The 22491-nt window shown below is 45.0% G+C and overlaps 1 protein-coding gene and 1 non-coding gene across 2 annotated transcripts in view; both read left to right on the top strand.

The window, feature by feature from the left end:
- ABTB2 (ankyrin repeat and BTB domain containing 2) overlaps positions 1-22491 on the top strand; it is a 184573-nt gene that overhangs the window by 32283 nt on the left and 129799 nt on the right. The window lies entirely within an intron of this gene.
- On the top strand, positions 13669-13741 carry TRNAR-CCU (transfer RNA arginine (anticodon CCU)). Its single transcript has one exon. It is a non-coding gene; the product is annotated as a tRNA-Arg (tRNA).

Genomic DNA, 22491 nt, shown 5'->3' with positions numbered 1-22491 from the left:
GTACAGTCATCCTTTGGTGTCTGCAGGGGATTGGTTTAGGATCCCTATGGACACCAGAATCTGAGGATGCTCTGGATGACTGTAATGCCTAACACAATGTAAATGCTATGTAAATAGTTGCCAGTGTGGCAAAGTCAAGTTTCGCTTTTTGGAACTTTCTGGAATTTTTCTTTTTCTTAATATTTTTGATCCATGGACACTGAGGGCTGACTAATGCAAAGATCTGGGCAAAAACATTCAAGGAAGATGGAAGAAAAGGTGCAAAGGGTCTTGAGGACGAACAACTTGAAGGCTTGGTAAGCTTTCAGGAGGCAAGCTCAGAGATGTCATTCCTTACTTATGAAATACTTTAAAAAAATTTATTATGAAAAATTTTCAAACAAAAAGAGTAGGGGGACTTCCCTGGTGGCTCAGTGGTCAAGAATCTGGCTGCCAGTGCAGGAGACATGGGATCCCTGATCTCACATGCTCCAGAACCACTAAGCCTGTGCTCCATAACCACTGAGCCTGTGCTCTGGAGATCTTGCTTCACAACAAGAGAAGCCACCACAGTGAGAAGCCCACTCACCACAGCTAGAGAAAGCCCATGCAGCAACAAAGACCCAGCACAGCTAAAAAAAATTAAATTAATTTAAAAAAAAGAATAGAGACTTATGTAATGAACAACTGTATATCCATCGCTCAGATACAGCAGTTACTACAATTTTGATGCTTTCTTCATTGCTTCCTCTCTTTGTCTGAAATAGGTTAAAGCAAATCCTAGACGTCGTAGTATTTTTATCCCTAAATATGTCAGTATGCATCTTTTTTTTCCTTGTTTTTTATTGGGTAAAGAAATTTTATTCATTCACTTTAACAAAGTAGGAAATTTATTGGAAGATAGATATATTACCTACAAAGATATATGATATAAATATGATGATATCAAAGTGAAAGTGTTAGTCACTCAATTGTGTTCGACTCTCTGCGACCCCATGGAGTGTAAATTGCCAGACTCCTTTGTCCATGGAATTCTCCAGGCAAGAATTCTGGATTGGGCAGCCATTCCCTTCTCGAGGGGACCTTACCAACCCAGGGATCAAACCCGGGTCTCCTGCAGTATGCATCCTTTAAAACAAGATTTGTTTATCTGCTAATGTAATTTCTCACGTTTAATTGTCACAATGCCATTGTCATAATAGTAATAATTCCTTCATATAATCTAGGACCTAGTCCATATTAACATTTACCTGCTTGCCTCAGAAATATCTTAGATGAAGTTGGTTAGTTTGAATCAGATTCCAAAAATGTTCTTCACATTGTAAATCGTTGTTAATTTAGATGTGTTTTCATGATAAGCACAAAGGGAAAGGTATTTGACATCAGACCTGTGCGAGTGGGATAGTTTTTGCATGTCTTACTGGGTCAATACGTACTTTAAATTGTGAGGAGCCCCAGAGGACCGTGAACTACTGTAGATGTTGTTGGATTGTCTCCCAAACCGACATTAGAAGCCTCTGCTCCATCCTTTGTTCTTGCTAATGGAGCCGTGGCTCTGCTCAGGAATGAGAAGCCATGTGCTTTATGAGTCTGGGCCTTTCTTCCTGGCCCAGATGTGAGGCCTGACTATCTTGACAGCTGTGGCTCTTGTGCCCTTGATAGTGACTGATTGAAGAATGGGCCTGTGACCCAGCTCAGGCTGTTGAGAGAAGTCTGCTAGGTGGGGCTTCTTAGAGGACTTGCCTCTCTTAAAGGGGTGACCCAAGTTTGAGGTCATCTTTTCAGACTTTTGGGTGTTGTATGGGGCTATCTAGAGCTGTGGCAGCAGTCATCCAATGACTGTGCAGGGGAAGTTGGGGAGAAGCCATTATCCTGAGGCTTCCCTGGTGGCTCAGACGGTAAAGAATCTGCCTGTGATGTGGGGGACCCAGGTTCGATCCCTGGGTCAGGAAGATCCCCTGGAGAAAGGATGGCTACCCTCTCCAGTATTCTTGCCTGGAGAATTCCATGGACAGGGGAGCCTGGCAGGCTAGTCCATGGGGTCACAAAGAGACACAACTGAGCGACTAAGTTTCTCTTTCACTATCCCGATGCAAACCAAGGGGTAAAAAGGGAAATAGCTTGAGTCCTTGATGACAGAACTAACCATCCTGAAGCCACTCTTCCAGGGATGTCTTTTTATGAGACAACGCCATTTTTTTGTGCTCAGAAGCATCCTGTTCATAGGCGTCTTTCTAGAAAAAGAAATATCATTTCCAAAATGTTTGATTTTCTTTGGATCAGAAAAGGGGGATTGACCTTCACACCCTATCTGTACCCTCCTGCTTAAGCCTATTTATTTACTATTTATTTTCAAATTAGTTGACTAATGTTTCCCCTTTTTCTTTGAACTCCTGGTACACGGTGCTCTTATGATTTGTCCAAAAACATTTATGAAGATTTGACTTACCTGGAATGGGAAGTGTGTTCCTTCTCTCCTTGCAAAGACTTAACCCAAAGTGAAATATCTTTATATAGTGCAAAGTAAAACTTTATGGAAGATTTTAGCACAGATGGCTGCAAGAAAGATAAAAAACCATGTTGGAGATTGGTGAAACTTGCGTGTACCACTTGCCGATAGAGTGAGGTATCCTCAGGAGACGGCAGGCAATGGTTAGGGCTTGTCCAGAGGAAATAAAGTTAGAATTTGGCAACGCTCTAATGTGGACACATGGTGCTTATGGAATAAGTACTTGGTGAAAAGAAGGTGAGTGAATGGGAAAGGCATTCAACTCAGTCTACCAGAATTGACCCTTTGGGTTTCTAGGTTGTACTCTGCTTTACAAAGAAAAGATTCTGCTGTAATGAGGCATGTCCATTCAAGTGACCTGTTGTCATAAATCTCTATATCTGTGCAGAGTTGCAATGGCCCATGGCCTTTCCAGTTGGGGAATCATCCAGGGAAAATTCGTTTCTGATCATCTGCTAGAACTGCTTCAGTCACTGGGTACATTTCTATCTAAGACTCTGTCGTCTGACATGGCTTGTCCAGGAAATGCAAAATATTTAAATGTTAGCTCAAGTCTAACATCCTTAGGAAAGAAAATCTGCTCCTTCATCCAATGAAAACACCAGTGCCTTCCAAAGCTAAGACTGTTAATAATTCCTGTTTGGGTCACCTATGCACACACACAGGGAGACTGAATCAGATCCAACTCTGTTGGTAGAGATCTCCAGGAAGAAGTTGGGTATTAAGGATAAAAATAAAATAAGTAATGTGTTAAAGGCTTTCTATGTTCCAGGTAATGGACTAAATGTTTGATACCTATTAATTCATTGTAATGTACTTGCTCTCTAAGATCAAGTGACTCATTTTCCAGATGACAAAACTGAGGCTTGGAGAAGTTAATTAACTTATCACAAGGTGATGAGTGATGGTGAGGGGATTCATGCCCAGGTCTAGCTAACTCCAGAACCCACCTTGTTAACCACTTCCCAAAGATGGCAGCATGGCAACTACTTGGTTTGTGTTGGCCATTCCCTTCTTGCCCAAAGCCCATCTTTGTCTTGGAGCTGTCTCAAATTTAGGTTTTCCCTGCCCCACCTCCTAGACACTGACCAGCCCAGGCGTCAACTTGTCCTGATTGGACCTGCTCCTCTATGACAAGGTTGGAAGAAAGCTCAAATGAGCCTTGGCTAAGGACTCTGTGACTTTCTCCACTTGGCTGTGGAATGACCACCTGAAGTCAGTGGGATGGTGAGAAAGACGACTTGAATCAAGGCTTCCTATCCAGGCAGCAGAGCTTCACTGCACTGCCTTGCCCCCTGCTGGGTACTCCTGGAGTTTGGGGTGATCTCTACTCCAGTGACGATCCTGTTGCTCTGCAAGGCTGACAAGATGTCCCCAGCTTCAGGAGCCTTTGCTGTCACTCTTGCTAAGGCAGTGCTGGTGGCTGACTCTGGAAGGAGAGCCTGGGAAGAGGTGCCTTTGGCAGCTGAGCTGACTCAAGACTAATAACTGGGACGGCCCTTTGAAAGGCATGCCAGCTTCTTTCCTTGGCCATGAGATGATAATTGGTATTCCTTCATCAAAGCATCTTGTTTCTCTAAACAGTGGGCTTTATGGATTTCTCGAGAAGACCTGAGAGCAGCTTGTTGGATCCTTATCACATTAGGGGTCACCTCCCAACTCGGAACACTGCGTTTTGACTCCTCAGCCAGCACTGAATGGAAAATAGTCCCCTGGGCTCTTGGACTTTGTATTTACTTGGTGACTCACAATCCAGTAAAACCACCTTCTTTCAGACTGCCCAGAAATCTAAGTTGGATTTTGATGACTGCTCCATCCTGTTGTTAGTGGCTGAGACTCAGAGTCATGTCCTGGCCCCACCACCAGCTGACTTGAGTGATCTCTGCCAGTCCCTCGACCCCTCAGAGCCTATGTTTCCTTCTTGGGGAAGTGTTGGGGTGTGACTTCTCTAGGTGGTCTCTGGTTACCTTTAAAATCAGCAATTTTTTTTTTTTTTTTAGTATTTATTTGACTGTGGTGGGTCTTACTTGTGGCACTCAGGATCTTTGATTGTCCTTGTGGCATTCGAACTCTTGGTAGTGGTATGTGTGGTCTAGTTCCTGACCAGGAATCAAACCCAGGCCTCCTGCATTGGGAGCACAGAATCTTGGCCACTGGACCATCAGGGAAGTCTCAGTGATTCTTAATCTTGTTGATGAGCTCTTCTGCTTACTAGTCAGGGCTTCTCCTTACCAGTCAGCACCTCCCCATGGAGCCACCTGTGGGCCAAGTGCTGTCCTGGAAGGAAAATACAAAACAAAGGACACATGTCCCAGCCCCCTTGCCCACAGGAAGATTGTAGTCTTTGGGGTAGAGAGGGCTGTGAGCAACGTAGTAGTGACTCTGATGACCATCTGAGGCGAGGGCAGCAGAATCAAAGCGTAAAGTTTCCCTGAGCTAGGCTGTGTCAAGCTGAGCTAGAGTAGAAACCAATCGCATGGGTGACACATTTAACCTGCCCAAGACGGATCATGTTTTATGAAACACCTGAAAATCCACTCCACATAACGGAGGATTCTCCCCTACACTTCTGAGTGCAGCTGCTCCAGCTCTGTTGGTTCTAGAATTGGCTGCCAGTGGCAGAGAATCAAACAGGCCTTTATGCCTCTCCTGCTCTAAGCACCTCCTGCATAAGAAGTCTGGAATTAATGCTGATTGGGCCTGGGTGTTCTGCCCAGATCTTTCTATCCCTTGTGCCTTTCTAGGCTTCCCCCAAAGAGGTCATTACTGTGTCAAGAAACTGTGGAAACTGTGTCATAAGCTGCTCACCTATCCTTGGGCCCACTGCCCCATATAGGTCCTTGGTATACCCGTCATAGGGGCTTCCCAGGTGGCTCAGTGGATAAAGAATCTGCCTGCAATGCAGGAGACACAGGAGACGTGGGTTCAATCCCCGAGTTGGGAAGATCCCCTGGAGAAGGGCACAGAAACCCATTCCAGTATTCTTGCCTGGAGAATCCCCATGGACAGAGAAGCCTGGTGGGCTACAGTCCATAGGGTTGCAAAGAGTTGGACGTGACTGAACATGTGGCACATATACCCATCATATGGTCAAGTAGGACAGGCCCAGTCCAGCTTTATTTTTGGAAATGTTTTGTGTGTAGTTTTTATTGTTACAGTTTTGTCATATTTGAGCACACAGTGTATTTGAAGAAACAAAACTATGTCTGTATCTATATATGTATATTCTGAAGCTCACAGATTATCTGTGAAGTTGGGTTTTAGCAACCCAGCACCAGCGGAAATAGTAGCTTGGCCTTGCTATTTTCACCACTCTGGCCTGGTGTGTTTGTAGTTGATGAAATATTTGTGGCAAACACATGTTTGCCCTTGGTCACTGACTTAAGCCTGTGGGTTTTAGGGGAGCAAATGAGAAGACTGTAGGAGTTAATCCAAAGAGTATCTTTGCTTCCCAAAAAGGATAAAAGGGAGCAGTTTGCAGCTTTTCGAATACTCATGTGACAAGTGCTCCTGTGAGGGGCAGGGTCTGGGGCTGACCGCAGGACACAGCCTCGAGTTCAGTGCCCTGGGTTGGTTTCACACCCTGCCCCAGGGCTCACCCTTTGGAGGCTGGAAGTCATTTCCATCCTGCTGGGCAGGTAAAACAGTGCTGGCGACATTTTTAGCCCTGTTCTAACAAATCTGGCCACTTGGTCCCAGAGTTGGTTCTGGTCACATCAAGTTGTAGGATGAAGTAAGATTTTTTTTTTTCCCTTCCCTTTGAACTTGAATTGCACGTGTTTACTTAGCAGCTGGACATGGCTTGGTTAGAAATTGCTGTGTAAGCTGGCCTGGGACAAATTATCCTACACCACAGCAAGTCCCTTCTCTGTAAAGGGGCTGACCAGTATGGGGGTTTGGGGTTTCTGTGTGTGTGTCAGGAACACAGATTCTGCCACGAAAGATGGTCTAAGCCATTTAGGGTAGCTACTCCTCCCACTTCTAATAAGAAAAGGGAAATTGAATTTGAGGACACTTGTGCACTTAAGAACTGAACTCTTGGTGAAGAAAAGTCTCTAGGCCAAGGCCAGCCAGGGAGTCAAGCCCTCACTTGGCTGTGGGAGGGCTGTGATCTGGGGTTTGGGGGAGCAGGATGGAGCAGGAGGGAGCTGGGTGGTAGAAAAAGGGGTGAATGGGAACCCAGGACTTGGCTCTGGAATCAGCCCAATTGTTTCCATTCCTTCTCCTGAATATTCGGAGCTGTATTCCCCAGAGCTTTTTGGAGTTTATTTCAGAATTTTCCAGAGATGCATTTTTGAATCCCAGGGAGCCAACTCCCCGACCCCTCAGGGCCCGGGGTCAGGAAGGGCCCAGACACAGGTGATTTCCGATACTCTTTTCTCTCCGTCAGCAGAAACCAGGCAACCCTGAACTGGGTGTGTTTACTCAGTGAAATCCAGCAACCTCAGGCCCCTGGTTTTAATCAGGACACCGCTCGCTCTGTGGTAACTGAGGCTCCTCAGCCCTCGAGGCTCTGGTCCCACTTAGGCTTCCAAATGCCAGGCAGGCTGGTTTCTACGGATAGAGTGTCTGCTGCTCACGTGGCCTCCTGCGAACGCAGACTCTCCAGAAGACAGACTCGCCCAAGTGCAGGCCTCCTCTTAATGTGGAATTTCCAAGTCTTCTGGCAGGGAATTTTCCAGTCTTCCCTTTTTCAAAGGAGGGTAAGATAATACGTGGCGGCCTTTCTGGAGAAGTCATTTGGAGAGATGGGCTGGAACTTGGCAAGATGAACATTGGGACCATTACAGGGTTCATTAGCCTTGTAAACTCCGTGTCGCCCTCAACTTCTCAGCACCAGCCCCAAGAGGCAGGGCCGGCCTCACGGGTATACAACCTGTGGGGTCTCACAGGTCGTGCACACTCAGCTTAGTGACCTGTCGTTGCTGTCTGAATTCTTGTGAAATACTTAATTTTTAAATGCGGAGGGCCCCCATTTTCATTTTGCCCTGTGCCCCAGAGGCGGGTAGTCAGCCTTGTCAAGAGGGTTCAGGCTTCAAGGGTGGGTATCTGGGATGAAGGCTGGACTCTGCCATTCATCAGCCAGGTGTCTTGTTCTAAGGCAACCCTGATCTCTTTAGCCTCAATTCCTTCCTTTCAAATGAGAACCACCTGGCATCTCTGCCCTAGAGCTGCTGGGGGAGAGAAGAGATTATGCCCTGTAGCACCTAGCATGGTGTGTGGCATAGTAGACCCTGGAAAACACATATCTGGCCTGCCTTTCTAGTTGTTCCTTTCTCCATGCAACAAGTACTGTTGAATACATATGCTCTATAGTGAACTGTGAGTCCCTCCACTCCCAGTGCATATGCTGAAGCCCTAACCCTCAAAAATGACTCAATGTGGAGGTATGGTCTTGAGAAGGTCATCAAGGTTAAATGAGGCCATGAAGGTGGGACTCTCATCCAATAGGATTGGTGACCTTATAAGAGGAAGCGGGGGTTGGGGGGATGAGAGAGAGATGATGAGACACAGATATGGAGAGAGAATGAGACAGAGGATAAGCAAGACCTGCCATGTGAGGTCACAGCAAGAAAGCAGTCATCTGCAAGGAAGGAAGAAAGCACTCATCAGAAACCAAACCCTGCTGGACCTTGATCCTGGATTTGCCAGCCTCCAGAACTGAGAGGAACTGAATTCTGTTGTCCAAGCCACTTGGTCTGTGGTGTTATGTTATAGCAGCCCTGGCTGACTAATACAGCACATGTGTGCCAGGCACTGGGTCAGGCTCATTAAAGAAAATGTCCATGGTCCTTGCCTTCATCAGGATTGAAGTATAAATTCAGACCCCCACCTCCATCTCTGAACAGATTGCAGAAGTCTCTGTTCTGTCTCAATATTTCCAAGAAGAACAGCTTTGAAGTCTGATGGGACCAGCTGGTCCATGGGACCTCAGGGCATGAGGAACGGCTGTTCATCCAGCCTTCCCTGGCCCTCCAGGGTGCCCTTGCTGGGTTTGGGATGCTAGATATCCAAGAATTAAACAAAGCCATATGCATGGGACCATTCCAGGCAGTATTTTCCATCTTCACTCTGTCGCTGGCATCAGTCAGTCCCCTTTGCTATTGTAGATTTGGGGTCCTCTCTGTTTCTGAGCGTGTTGAGTCATTGACCCTTCCCCTTCCCCCCTTTGCCCTCCCCTCCCTGCACTGTGTGGCAACCAGGTCATGCCCTTGTGATCTGCCCCCAGCTTGGAGGAGAACTTCCTGAGGTGGTGCTGGGGGAAGTCCCTCTCCAAGGGCAGCAGGGGTTGAAGTTTTTCCATAGTGAATCGATGAATTCTTGCTACCCATCCCAAGGGTAATAAGAGTAGTAACAATTGCTAGCAACACTTGATGAATGTTATAGTAAGCACAGGCACTTTCTGAGTGAGGGCTTACACATTTCGCCATAGAGAGTGAAGCGTTCCTCTTAAGCCTGTTAAAGAGGAGGAAACTGAGGTAGGCAAGTCCTCACAGTGGCATTGCTCTCACTTACATGGGATGGCTGATAACATCCAATGTGTGTGGTACCAACTGCCCTGTCTCTTTGGGTGTTTGAGACGGCTTCTCCAGACATCCACCTATCAGATGATCCTGGTCACAATGGCGAGCGTGTTTATGAGGGGAAGGAAGGGCCTTGACTTAACCAGGAAACACTGGCCCCACTGGGGCAAGAGGTGAGTGACTCTCACAGTGACCCAGGCTGCCGCTCAGGTGCTGGCTCGCTTTCTGAGCCAGGTGGCCTGCAAGGAGCTACCAGACACTTGAAAGAATCTGGTCAGACCACATCCTCCCCAGGAGACAGCTGGTGTGCCCAGGAGTCAGCCAATAGGGCGGTCCGTCTGGGAGCCAGCCCTCAGAGCAGCGCCTGTGAGGAGCGTCTGGCTGTCCCCTCACTCCTTTCTCTGCCAGCTGCTTGCTCTCCAGAAGCTGACCTCACTCCACAGAAGGCTCCAGAACCTCTTGAGCAAGAAATGCACATGGGCTCCTGTATACATTGCCCCGCTGACGTTGACGAGCTGCTATTAACCCTTTCAGTCCTTGGCCCATTTCCAAATCAAGAGTATAAATTTGATTTGATTGTGCATCTTTCACTAGGGAAGACTTTTTTTTTTTTAAGAACATGGATTTTATAATCACTTAGGCTTGTGTTTGTGGCCCCACTCTGCCACTTGCTAGCCCTGTAATGCAACACAAGTTCCATACTCTCTCAGAGGCTGTTTCCTCCCACAAAATGAAAATAATAGAAGTTACGAGATAGGACTGTCAAGGAGACTGAATGTTATAATGCATGAAACACATCTACATAGCTCATGGCCATTGATAAGTGCTCAGTGAACATGAGTGCTGCTGCTGCAAAGCATAGTCTGAGATAAAGGACTGTTCTTGGGGAGGCTTATTTTTCTTAAATTAGTTGAGAGGGGAAAACAATGAGAACTCTGAGGACTGCAAACCACTTGGGAGCAGGGAACATTTTGGAGTGGTCTTTTTGGTCTAAATAGTAAAGTACTGAACACTGTACTGGAAACAAAAGCTGGAGACGAGGTTCCAATGTAGTAGATATTTGCCCAATCCTGTGCAGGCTGGAGAATCCCATGGACAGAGGAGTCTGGTGGGCTATAGTCCATGGGGTCGCAAAGAGTTGGACACGACTGAGCAACTTAGCACGCACACACGTGCAGGGTTTGCAGGTCACCACTGTCCCTTGCAGCAAACCCCTGAGGGTAGTCAGCACCCCCAGTTAGAGCTGAGAACTCTTGCCCCATTTGCAGATTTGAACCAGAAGCTTCTGACCCCCAAGTCCAGTGTTTCTCGCCTCAGAGGTCCTCTGAAAGTGGGTGGACAGTACAGGCTCTCCTGGGATGCCAATGTTGACCGAAACAGGGGAGTGTTTACGGTCCATCTGGATGTGTACCGTCCATTTGAAGATGCCCTTCTGGGCAGACCCACCTTTTGAGTCACTTTCTCTGAATGAACTGACAGAAGTCCTGTCTCAGCACAAGGTAGGGATTGATTGTCCTTCCTTTATGCTTCCTCTCAAATGAGAAATTACGCTGAGACGGAAAGCTAGTAACTTGGGCTGCAGTTAAAGCTCCAATACTTTGGCCACCTGATACGAAGAGCTGACTCATTGGAAAAGACCCTGATTCTGGGAAAGGTTGAAGGCAAAAGGAGAAGGGGGCAGCAGAGGATGGATGGTTAGATAGCATCACTGACTCAATAGACATGAATTTGAGAAAACTCCAGGAAATAGTGGCGGACAGGGAAGCCTGGAATGCTGCAGTCCATGGGATCACAGAGTCAGACACAACTTAGTGACTGAACAACAGTCACACCACACCTCTCAACACACACTAAGTCATGTGCTGAAATAATTGCATCCCATTGGGAAAAAATCTTTAAAAAAAGACTCAGCCCTGGAGAATGATGTCAGCTATTACTCTTAGAGAAACATTTTCTGTCCTCAGTTAAAATGTCAGTGGCAGCTCCAGAATTTCTACTTAGGTGAGGTCTCAGCCTTGATTTAGTTTTAGGGTGTGATTGAGTGATCGGTGTGAAGCTTGTGTGTGTCTGGAGCCTATAGTTTTCTTTTACAGTAAATCAGTTTGGGTTGGTTTAGAGCTAAGGGGAACCATGAGGACTGAGGCCTTATCTAAGCCACTCTGAGACTCGTATGATTAAGCATCACTTTTGGTATTTTTAGACCTCTCGGCAGCAGATAAATTTGGAAGCACTTGCAGTGTGCCTCTCTGGGTCTGTAGCCTGGAAATGCTGTGCTGCTGTCCAGCCTCCCCTCACAGGTCCCTGCTCTCAGGCACAAGGCAGCCCTTCCAGGGCCTGACAAACCAGGGTGTGTGTGAGGCCTGTCTGGGTCCGCTGGAATGAAGACCAGGGTCCTGGAGCAAGCTGACAGGCAGAGTTAGGAAGTGATTCTTCTCACAAGACAGGGGTGTGAGATGGGGGTGGGAGCAGCAGCTAGGGAGAGGAGCAGGTTTGGGCCATGTCCAGAGTGGGGTGTCCGTGACATATTTACATCAAACTGTAACTAACAAGTTGAATCTGCAGATCATGCCTGGAAAAGCATCAGCATTTAGATGAGCCACATTTAAAGGTACTTCTGGAGTCCATCCTGGCTCTCAGCCCTTTCTGTGCTTTATCTCATTTCACTGAGAAGCAGAGACACTCATTGTGCTTATCCCCCTTTTAGGAAGGAGAGTGGAGGCACAGTTCCGTGGAGGGAGGAGCCTCGCACACCACACGGTTAGTCAGTCTCAGAATCAGGCTCACGCTCTTCGACGGTCAGGGGCAATTCAGATTTTGTGAGATCTAAAGTTTATCCAGTTGAGAAAAAGAACCCAAAATTGCAATGCAAGGGGAGGCGTGAAAGTAAATATTTATTTAGAATGAGAAAAATATTGCAACACATTTTTTGGTTTTTTTTTTTTTTTGGCCTGGCCACATGCAGCATGTGGAATCTTAAGTTCTCCAGTCAGGGATCAAACCCGTCCCCCCTGCAGTGGAAGGGTGGAGTCTCAATCACTGATCCACCAGGAAAGTCCCCCAACACATTTCAAAAGCTGACATGTCTCACAAAATCGAGAAAAATCATTTCATTAAAGTGCATGGCAATTTCAACAATGTTTTCCCCCTCCTTTTGGGGAGCTTTGATTGCCTTTGTATATGACAATGAATAGAATATACTATTGCATAGACAATGAATAGAATTTACTATTTTCTATGAGAATATACTAACTATACTTGGAAATGACTGCTTACCAACCACTAAACTCAACTGACTGTCTCCCCAACTCAGCTTCCCTTCAACCAGCTCCCAGAAATGCATTCCTGATGTCCAGGGACATGTAAAGGAGGGTCAGTTGGAGTGGGGAGACATGGCAGCCCTAACTGATGTAGCTAATCTTATGTTACCTAAGCCCTAATCTTACATTGGTCACAAGTTATGAAAGCACATGTTCACCTGAACACATTGCTAGACCCCCCTCAAGGTTTTGGGTGGGACTGCTACAAGTAGGTGCTGCCCAAAGTTGAAACTGCCTTAGCTTTGCAGTAAATCTACCCCAGCTTGAAATTTCCACCCAGGAGACCATAGGGATGCCCATCATCCAGGGCAACTGCACAGTCATGTCTTATAAGTGACCACACTTCATTGTTAATAGTAAAACTGCTTAACTCTTGAGGGCCAGAGGCTTTTTAAAGCATTTCACACAGTTCTGTTTTCTTGAACAGACTGAACAGAGCAGATGTGAGTGCTCTCGATGACCCAAGGTTGTTGTATGAGTATTTTTACAGCCCTGTGTTTGCTTTAAGGGAGTGATTCACTCAGGGACCCCAAGGTGTGACCCAGGGTTGACTCCAATACCAAACAGCCCCACATTCAGTCTTGTTTTATGTTTTTATACTAGCTGTCTCATTTTTCAGCCCTTATAAAGCTGTTAGCTACCATTTCTGGCTGCTTTGAACAAGCTGTGGTCTGAGAAACAAAACCAGCCAGCTTCCTTTCAGTTAATAGACTCTTTTGAATATCTGCTGTGTGTCGGGTAATAAGCGGCTGGGAAGTGTACATGTACTATATACTAGTTGTTGTTGTTTAGTTGCTAAGTTGAGTCTGACTCTTTATGACACCGTGGACTGTACCTCACCAGTCTCCTTTGTGTGTGGGATTTCCCAGGCAAGAATACTGGAGTGGGTTGCCATTTCCTATTCCTGGGGATCTTTGTGATCCAGGGATTGAACCCGCATCTCCTGCATTGGCAGGCAGATTGTTTACTGCTGAGCCTCCAGGGAAGCCCACATGTACTCATAATGGTTAGTAATGGCATTCACTGATTGCTTGCTCTGCAATAGGTGTTCTCATCTCATCACATGTGTCCACTCAGGTAATCCTCATTGTCATCTATGAGGTAGGTGCTATTATTATCCCCATCCTGCCGGAGAGGACGCTGAGGCACAGAGAAGTAAAGCAACTTGTCCAGGGTCACAGAGCAGAAGGTGCCGGGCTGAGATTCAGTCCCCGGCAGGCAGTCTGGGGAGTCACAGCCTTAACCACAGTGCCCCATGGCTCAGCATATAATCTCTTATCTCACAACACCCTTAGAAAAAAGTTTTAGACTGTATTTTAAGAATAAGGAAATGGGGACTTCCTTGGTGGTCCAGTGGTTAAGACTCTGAGCTCCTGATGTAGGGGGCCCAGGTTCGATCCCTGGTCAGGGAACTAGATCCCATACGCAGCAACTAAGACACAATGAAGCCAAATAAATTAAAAAAAAAAAAAAATTAAAAAAAAAAAAAGAATAAGGAAATGAAAACTCAGAGTAGTAAAGTAACTTTCCTGAAGACGTCACTTCCCAAACACCCAGCTTTTTTATTCCACTGTGTTGTAACTCCTAGAGATTCATCTACTGTGGGGCCAAACTCATGACCATTGATAATCTAAGACTCAGACCCAGAGAGCGTGATCTGTGTCCCCAAGGAAATCACACTCGTGAACATATGTGAAAGGAAAGAATTGTGGTGTGAGTCTGAAGAGCTTTCTCAGAGCCGTGAATAGGGGTCATGGCATATTTCTAGAGTGTAGGCTCAATAGTTGTAGCACATGGGTTTAGTTGTCCTGTGGTATCCCAGACAAGGGATCAAACCCATTACTCCCGCATCGGCAGGCAGATTCTTAACCACTGGACCACCAGGCAAGTCTGGTTATGGCATTTCTGTTGATCGTTTAGACTCTTTTCCATCGTTTCCTGATCATGGCTGGGTACTGGATGGTGGAGACTGCTGAAGAGCTGGGTTCTAGGTACATGGGGTGTGGAGTTATGCAAGAGTTTTAGGGTGTAGAGGTAATGTGGGTTATACACATGAAGAGATCAGGGAAGACAGAGGGATAAACGTGTGACCTGGGTGAGAGAACGGTATTAGTCATTTCTTGGTGCTGATCTTGTGGGTACTTTAGAGAAGTGACCTGGTTGTTCTGAACTTCTCCTGTTGGAGACCCTTTTGAAGCAGAGTGAGCATGGGATGCTGTCACAGTCTTCAGGCAACACCAGGAGGAAGTCTGGGGGATGATGCCTGCTGATTCGGGATGTCATTGTAAGAGTTCATAGGATACCAAGCTCTGAATAAGTGGATCATTCAGGGCTGCCTACAGGAAAGTCAACCTCACTCTCAGTGGCCCCATAGAGTCATGATTAAAGCTTTGTTCTGCTTTTTCCTTTTTTTTTTTTAAGTCCTCTCTTATCTTCTCATGCTATTAACATGTTAGTTGTCATTTATTCCCGTGGCTGGAAAACTAAGCACGCAGCTGTGAGTCAGTCATGAGGCCCTTCTGAGTACCCCTATGTGTTGAGCTCGTCCAAACTCTTCATATAGCGAGATTTTCTAAATATTATAAAGTAATATTTATTTATAAAAAGGAGAAAAACAACAGCTAAAGGAAACAGTTCATCTTCCCGTCTTGTTTTCTCTGAAGAAGTACTTTTTAACTGCATAGCTAAAGGCAAGAATACAAGCAAATGATGGAATGCCTTTTTAAAACAATCTCCCAGATGCGTGGTGGGGTCCAGGTGCATTGAGCTTATCCCCGTGTGGGGTCTACAGTGTTGAATAATGAGAAAATTAGTTTAAAATCATGCAAATATTTATCCATCGTATGAAAGTTATTTTACTCGCAGCATTGTTGTACTTAGTGCGCTCTGGTACATTATAGAATTATTTTTCCTTCTAATAGTTTAAGTGAATCCAAGTTGTTTCATTTTATTTCAGTGAGATTTTACTGACTCTCAGAAGTAAATATAATTATATTCCAAGTACATATATTTACCTTATAACATTAATATATCATTAATTATAATTGTATCACAAGTCAACATCATGTAGAAATAAATATTAGATAACATTACTGTGTCAATATGCATTTTCTTGAGAATGGCGGTCTATTTTTTCAGCTGCGCTGTGCAGCATGCGGGGTCTTAGCTTCTCAGCCAGGGTTTGAACCCATGCTTCCTGCAATGCCAGTGCAGATGCTTAACCACTGGGCCACCAGGGACATCCTGGCAGTCCTACATAGAAGAATGTCTCTCATATTAAGTGATACATGCTACATTATCAGTAGAGGAAACTGGGTGTCTTCACCTTTCAAATGGTTCAGCAAAAAAAGGAAAAGTAAACCTGGCAACCTATTAACAACTTGTGAATCTAGGTGAAGGGTGTGTGGGTAAAGTAACATTCTAGTCCTTTTGTCCTGTCCTTTAACCGTCTCTGAAGGCAGAAATCACCATGAATGAAATATACTGAGATAACAGGTCTTTATCATAAGCCTCCTGTTCCTTTACTTCAGGCATTTCCGGTGAAGCCTCAAAGCCACCAGTAGAATATTCATTTATGTGACTTGCAAGATTATTTTCTGCCAGGAAGGCAAGAAAAAAAAAAAAAAACTGCTCTGTTGACTCAATTTTTCACTTTGCTGGAAAAGAGGTCCATGTGGTATTACTACTTCCGTGTTGATGCTTTTGTGAGTATCATGTCAAATGTTGCAAGGTGTTCTTTTTTGGAGAGAAGACAGCCACGTGTGAGACAGCGTGTGCGCACAAGCGATCAGCTTGTCTGGTAGGGGCTTCCCCTCTCACATGTTTCAGGAAAACACTGCCATTAATGGATGGGCCCCCGAGGTCTCTCGGGTGTGTCGCTGAATTTAGCGTGGAGACTTTAGACGTTTTGATTTTAACCTGCAGATGCAAGGAGCTCTTCCACATCAAGTGCACGTCTGTGGGGTGCACTCTCATTTAAAGTCCATGCTTTCATGAGCCTGGGATGTGTGCTCCAGTGTGGGTGCTCTGCGGTTAGCCCTAACTGCAGATGTCTCAGATGCTCTGCCAGGAGTCCTAACCTTACTCAGGGGTGAGGCTCTGATGTCAGTACCCACAGCAGAAATCATACATGGCCAACATTTTTCTGCAGAAAATTTCTTCAGTGGCTTGGAATGTATCCTACGCGAGGCACCTGGAAACTGGACCAACAGGGAGCACAGGTTCATGGTCCTGTCCATGTTCATCCTGGGGCCTACGCCCTTTGAAGGGGAGGGCAGTACAAACGCCAGTCAGCAGGGCCTCTGTGGCCACGTGGTTGGTTAAGAACCCTCTGCAATTGCATTGCTGGGTTCAAATCCTGGCCCTGCCACCTCTGATCTACGTGTCCATGGACAGGTTACTTGATCTCTATGTTGTTTTTTCATCTGTGAAATGGGAAGCATGCCTACTTAATAGGTTATTAGGAAGATTAAATGAATTCACTTGTAGGAAGTGCTTGCAACAGTGCTGGCACACCATTAGATTCATGTAAGTATTTACTACTAGTGTTTTTTCTTTCACATGTTTGTATTTGCATTCATGTGTGTTAAATGCATTTAAAGTGCAACTCCACTGAGAAGGATAGAGTGTGCATTAGCGCTGGCAATTGAAAAAGAAAGCATTTGATCTCTTCCTCCTCTTGACAGGAAGCTTCCACACTATGCCACTCACATCTTCCTTGCAGTCGATTCCTATCACCTTGGATGTAGGGAGACTGTTTCCAATCCCCTTATCATGGTGTAAAGTGCTTGACTGGTTGATAGAAAACGAAGATGGAGTTAAAAAGGAAACCTTTGTAAGCAATCCTCGGTTGATGGTTGGCTGGCTGCGGTTGGGTGCCGCTCCGAGGAAGCACTCAGCACAGGAAGTGACCTTTGCACCCCTTCCTGTGGCTCTCCCTCTTGACCAATGAAGTGAGTTGACCACTGTCATATACATAAATACCACAGTCCAGTAAGATTGTGGGGAGGGGGAGATGCTAAGTGTGTGGTCTGTCTATTTGGGAAAGACCTGAGAAAATGTCCTGGGGCCTCTGCCTGAAATCAGAGGACAAGAATGTTGAGAATGAAACCCATCAGGAATATATCCGCCAGAGACTGGAAATTGAATTGGAGGTGCCTTATCAGGTGCCCATCTTAACCCTCCCAGAGAAGCACCAACAACCCAAGATACAGATCTGCAGATAAGGTTCCATTTACAACTGGAGGCTTGACAGCTCCAGACCCCTGGGTAGCTTAGAACCCCCTGGTGAATCTGTAATGCCTCTGGGTAATAGACCAACTGCCGGGAATGTCCCAGCTCTCCTTCTGACTGGGGCTCTGGGTACCAGGCTTCAACAGATCTGGTTTCTGAGGGCTGGAGGCTCCATAGTGTTAGCTGGTCACAAGGAGCATCTTGCTTTGCTTGCTGCCCCCAGGTTTCACAAACCCTGGCACAAGCTGGTGACAGAAATAGCAGGCAGACCAAGTTGATTTCAGGCCTTGGTAATCTTTCTGGCTGCAGTGTGAGCCCCTCTCTGGGGCGTGGAGAACCAGCAGGCCTTCTCATGCCAGAGATGTTTATGCAGGAATGCCTGCTGTCAAGTTGCCCCAGTAGAATGTCCACTGTCAGGTTTGAATTTATCTAGTCATGGGTTTCAGATAGGAAGGTAAGAGTTTAATTTTAGTAAAGTCAGGGAAAGATTTTTTTATTTTTTTATTTTTGTTATTGTTGTAAAACGCACAGAACATAAAATTTACCATTTTAAACCTAAACATTTTCAGGTGTACAATTTGGTGGCATTAGGTGCACTCAATGATGTACATCTGTGACCACCATCCATTAAAGAATACATTTTTGATGGAAGCCTCATGGCATAGGAAAATGCTCCCCAAAGGTCCAGAGATGGGAGACAAGAGGGCAGAGACAGGACACTATATGCCACGGTCCAGTTCTAGGAAAATATACATGAATGTCTTATGTATGAAACTAGGCCAAAGTGTTATCAGTGATTATCTCAGGATGGTGGAAACACATAGTTTTTGTTTTCTTCCCTATGCTTTCTGCGATTTGCCAAATTTTGTGCCCTGAGCATACAAACATGTTGAAATGTTTTCTAATGTTAAGGGTTCTAGAGCGAGGAGAAATGGAAGACTTTTGAATCCTCAGAGGTGGATCCCTCTTTGGGTTGTAGACAGAGAGAATGGTGCTAAAACACATGTGTGCAACAAAGTTCACAGGCCTTTCCCCCCTTCTCTCCCTTTCAGCTTTGAGGCTAGGCCTTCATGCTCTGTTGGTTGATGTGATTATACCAATTTAAGCTTGTTTATGCTAACTTTTTTTCCCCTTTAGATTTTTTAAACTTGAAGTACAGTTGATATACAGTATTATATGTTACAGGTGTGCAACATGGTGATTTTCACAATTTTAAAGTTATACTCCATTTATAGTTATTGCAAAATACTGGCTATATTTCCTACATTGTAAAGTATATCCTTGTAGCTTATTTTATTCTAGCTTTCTGATGGGCAGGAAATGTACACAACCCAACTCGAAAAGAGTTTATGATTCACGGTCATTTCATGGGAACGGAACACACAAGAAAGGCAGAGCAAAGGAAGGGAAACAGAAGGGTGGAAAGAAGCGTCTAGTCCTTATGGGGCTGTGGCAACCTCTTCTCGTTGATTACCTTTGTTGAACACCCAGAGTTTGAGCTCATCTCCCACCCCCAATTTTCTTTTGAAAGAAAGGACAAGAAAGCTACGAGGAGATGTATGAGCTCTGATTATGCCCAATTACATTTGGCAAGCCCAAGACCAGAATTAATGGGACTGGATTATTCTTCAACGCGAGATGCCGTGTTGCCCAGCCTAACGATTTTAGCTCTGGCCATGCCGTAGATCGTCAAACAAATTAATAGCATGCTAATAGGGGCCTTTCAGGCTTCTCGTTTATATTAATGAGTTCCACTCCATCCGATAACCAGTGATTTATAGCTCTGGAACTTGGAGCCTGGCTATAAAGATTGTCTTTTTGTCACTGTTTCTGGGGTGGGGCAGCCAGCCTAACAAGCTAAATGGTAGGGTTTTGTAATTGAATTCTAAATCGCGAAACGCCTGATGCGAGAACATTTCATTCTGATCATGGCTTGGGAAATTGAAAAGCCTTCAGTGTGTCTCCCACCACCCAAAGCTGAATGCAGTCTGATTCGGGTTTCCGTGACTTGTGAAACAAGCGTGTGACATGATTCTTAATGTAGGGGTATCCATGCTGAGCTAGCATGGCAGTTAGATTCAGTGCTCCTCTAAAGAAAACAATGTATTTTTAAGAGCCATACAGGAAACCCCTTCCTTACCCTGGAGGTGTAGCACCACCTGGGAAACCCATCAGACACTGTACCACCTACTTTATTCTTGTCTCATTTAATCTTTTCAATGACTCTATGAAGTAGGAAGTAATGTTATTCCCATTTCACAGAGACAAAGCTGAAACACAGGGGTTAAGTAGCTGACCCCAGTTCTTTGAGCTGGTGAGTGGTAGAGCCAGGTTGCCAACCTTGGCCACACTCTGCCACCCTGCCCAGATGGCCCTGCTTCTATCTTCCTTCCGATGGAAGAGCCATGCAGAGGGGGCGCCCCAGATGAGTCCACTCTTGACAGGAGGACCTAAAGTTGCTGCTATCAGTTTGAGCCTGGGAAAAAATGCCAGTTGCAAATGGAAAGGCCCATCTCCTAGGCTCAGGCAGGGTTCATTTGTTGGTCAAAAACTCCTACCAGGAGCAGTGGGCTGGCAGGTCCCTGGTGGACCTGCAGCCTCCCTGGGCTTTGCAGACTCTGCCTTCATTGTTTTCCATGAGGATTACACTGTCACAACTTCCCAAACACATGGTCCTTCTAAACCAGGGAACCCAATAATACCCTCAGAGATCTTGGCTTAAACTTCACAGGAGCATCTTGCTTAAACGATTTTTTTTTTTAAACATCAATTTAGGTTCACTTTCTCTGGTCCATGACCACCGTCTATAGCCATGTCCTAGAAACAATCCGAAGACAGCTTCTTTTCATAAGCAATCATCTGGAAATTTGATTGATGTGCCATTCCTGCCTCCTGGTCCAAACCCTTGCCCAATCCAGTCTCTTTACCTACTTTAATTCTAAGTCTTTTAGTTCTTCCTATTTTACAATCACCAGCCATTCCAGAAAAACATCTGCTAAAAAGATCCATCCACTGTAGAGGGAATTAAGTACATATTTTAACTTCAGACAATTTTACTTAATGTTTTCTACATTGCACAGAGCAGAGGATTAATGAAAACGTCCCTGAAAAGCTTCTATGAAACGTTAAGCTGCGTCTTCAATCACTCAAACCTTTCAAGGATCAGAATTTGAAAGAGGGTGAAGAAGCACCAAGAATAAAATTAGAACAGGGATCTTTATTAACTTAAACATTTATGCAGGTCCAGTTATGCGTAGGAAACTCTATAAACTTTTTTGCTTTGGTGTACCCAAGCCGAATGCTGTGTTTTTTAATGGAAAGACCAGAAACTAAAATGGTTTTTTAAAGTAATTGGTTTAAAAGAGAAAAGAAGTGAGATTCCACCCCCCCTGCCAATTTTTTTTTCTGTAATCGTCTCTATTTTAAAGGTAGAAATTAAGACCTGAGTTTTATGCCAAAGGTATGCCATGAGTGATTGAGTCTCATCAGTAATGTTGTAGTGAAATGTGAGCATGTGTTTTATGATGTATGTTGGGGTGGTTGGTAGCCAGGAGTCCTGGGTTCTGGTCCGATTTCTTGCACACCATGTGTGATATTGGGTAAGTCACTTAGCCTCTCTGAGGCTGAGTGAGATGATAAAAATAGGACAAATTGTCTGTTTACACTCAGCTTGAAAATTCTCTAGTGTGGTTTTGTTTTCATACTAAGATATTCTTCTGCTTGACAGCACATGAGAAAAAGTTACCAGAATTTGGCAGTCTTTCTTTAACTACTTAAAAGACTGGAGAGAAAGAATAAGCACAAGACGCAAAAGCTTCAGAGGGGCAGGGACCTTTAAGGAAAAGCAAATATATTCCTAAATTCACAGAGCATTTGCTGTGTGCCAGGTACAAGAGTAACAAGTTGAGATATAAAATGAATGTGTACACAAGGGGCTAAAGCTAAATCTTATTTTCCTTAGCTAAATACTTTTACAAAGTGGGTTTTTTGTTTGCTTTTTTCTTTTCCTTCTTTTGCATAATACGCCATATACACAAAGCTAAATTGTACATATGAATAATAGCCTAACTTGCTAAGAGTCTTCTTCAAACTCATTATGAATGGTGGTAAATTTTTCAAGATCTTTGAGAAAGTTATCCAGAAATCCAGGGCTTAAAAAAAAAAAGTTCTTTTTCCATCTTGCTGTATGGAAATCTGCATGAATCTGGAGTGCATTACTATCCCTACAGCCTTCTGAATTCATGGCTATTTATTTCTTTCGTACCCTGTACACACAGAGTTTGGATACAGGTCAGGACTCTCCTTTGTTCCTTATTGTCATTTCCAGACCCTTTCTCCCTTATTTTCTCCTGAAAAAGAAAAGAACATCCCGTTTCTTTGAAGTGTACAGCACTTCAGGTTATGTCACCTGCTTTCCTTCCTTCAATTCTGTTCATGTCTTCAGACCCCACCGCAGCCTCACTGCCTCTCTCTTGACAGTAACTCCCACCTCCTTGTGGGCAGCCTCAACATCCACAAAGGATGCTGGTATTTCAGTTCCTTCACCCCCTCACTTCCAGTGGTTTTGTCCTTTATCTGACTTCAGTCACCTGCTCCCAGGGTCAGACCCAGAGCTTTTTTATGACCAAGAATAACTACAACGTCTCTGAAATCATCTTTTTAAGCTTCCTTCCCTCTGACCACCACTTCCTGTCTTTCCAGCCTCATTCTCTTGGTCCTAACACTCAAGTGATTCCTCCATTCCAGGAGGACCTCCAGCCTATATTGACTGCACTGTCTATGAACACCCTTCACCCTTTTTCTCTCCCTACTCACCTTAGATTTCATCATCATAATCACTGACTTTCCTTTCACTCTATCTTACACTCTCTGGAAAATTCGAACCCTGGTTGAACCCAAATCTGCCTTCTCCATGCCATCACCCAAGCTG

The sequence above is a fragment of the Giraffa tippelskirchi genome, chromosome 11, assembly GCF_054371585.1.
Source record: "Giraffa tippelskirchi isolate mGirTip1 chromosome 11, T2T-mGirTip1v1.2.pri, whole genome shotgun sequence".
NCBI classification, from domain to species: Eukaryota; Metazoa; Chordata; class Mammalia; order Artiodactyla; family Giraffidae; genus Giraffa; species Giraffa tippelskirchi.
This window is presented reverse-complemented; position numbering and strand designations above follow the sequence as displayed.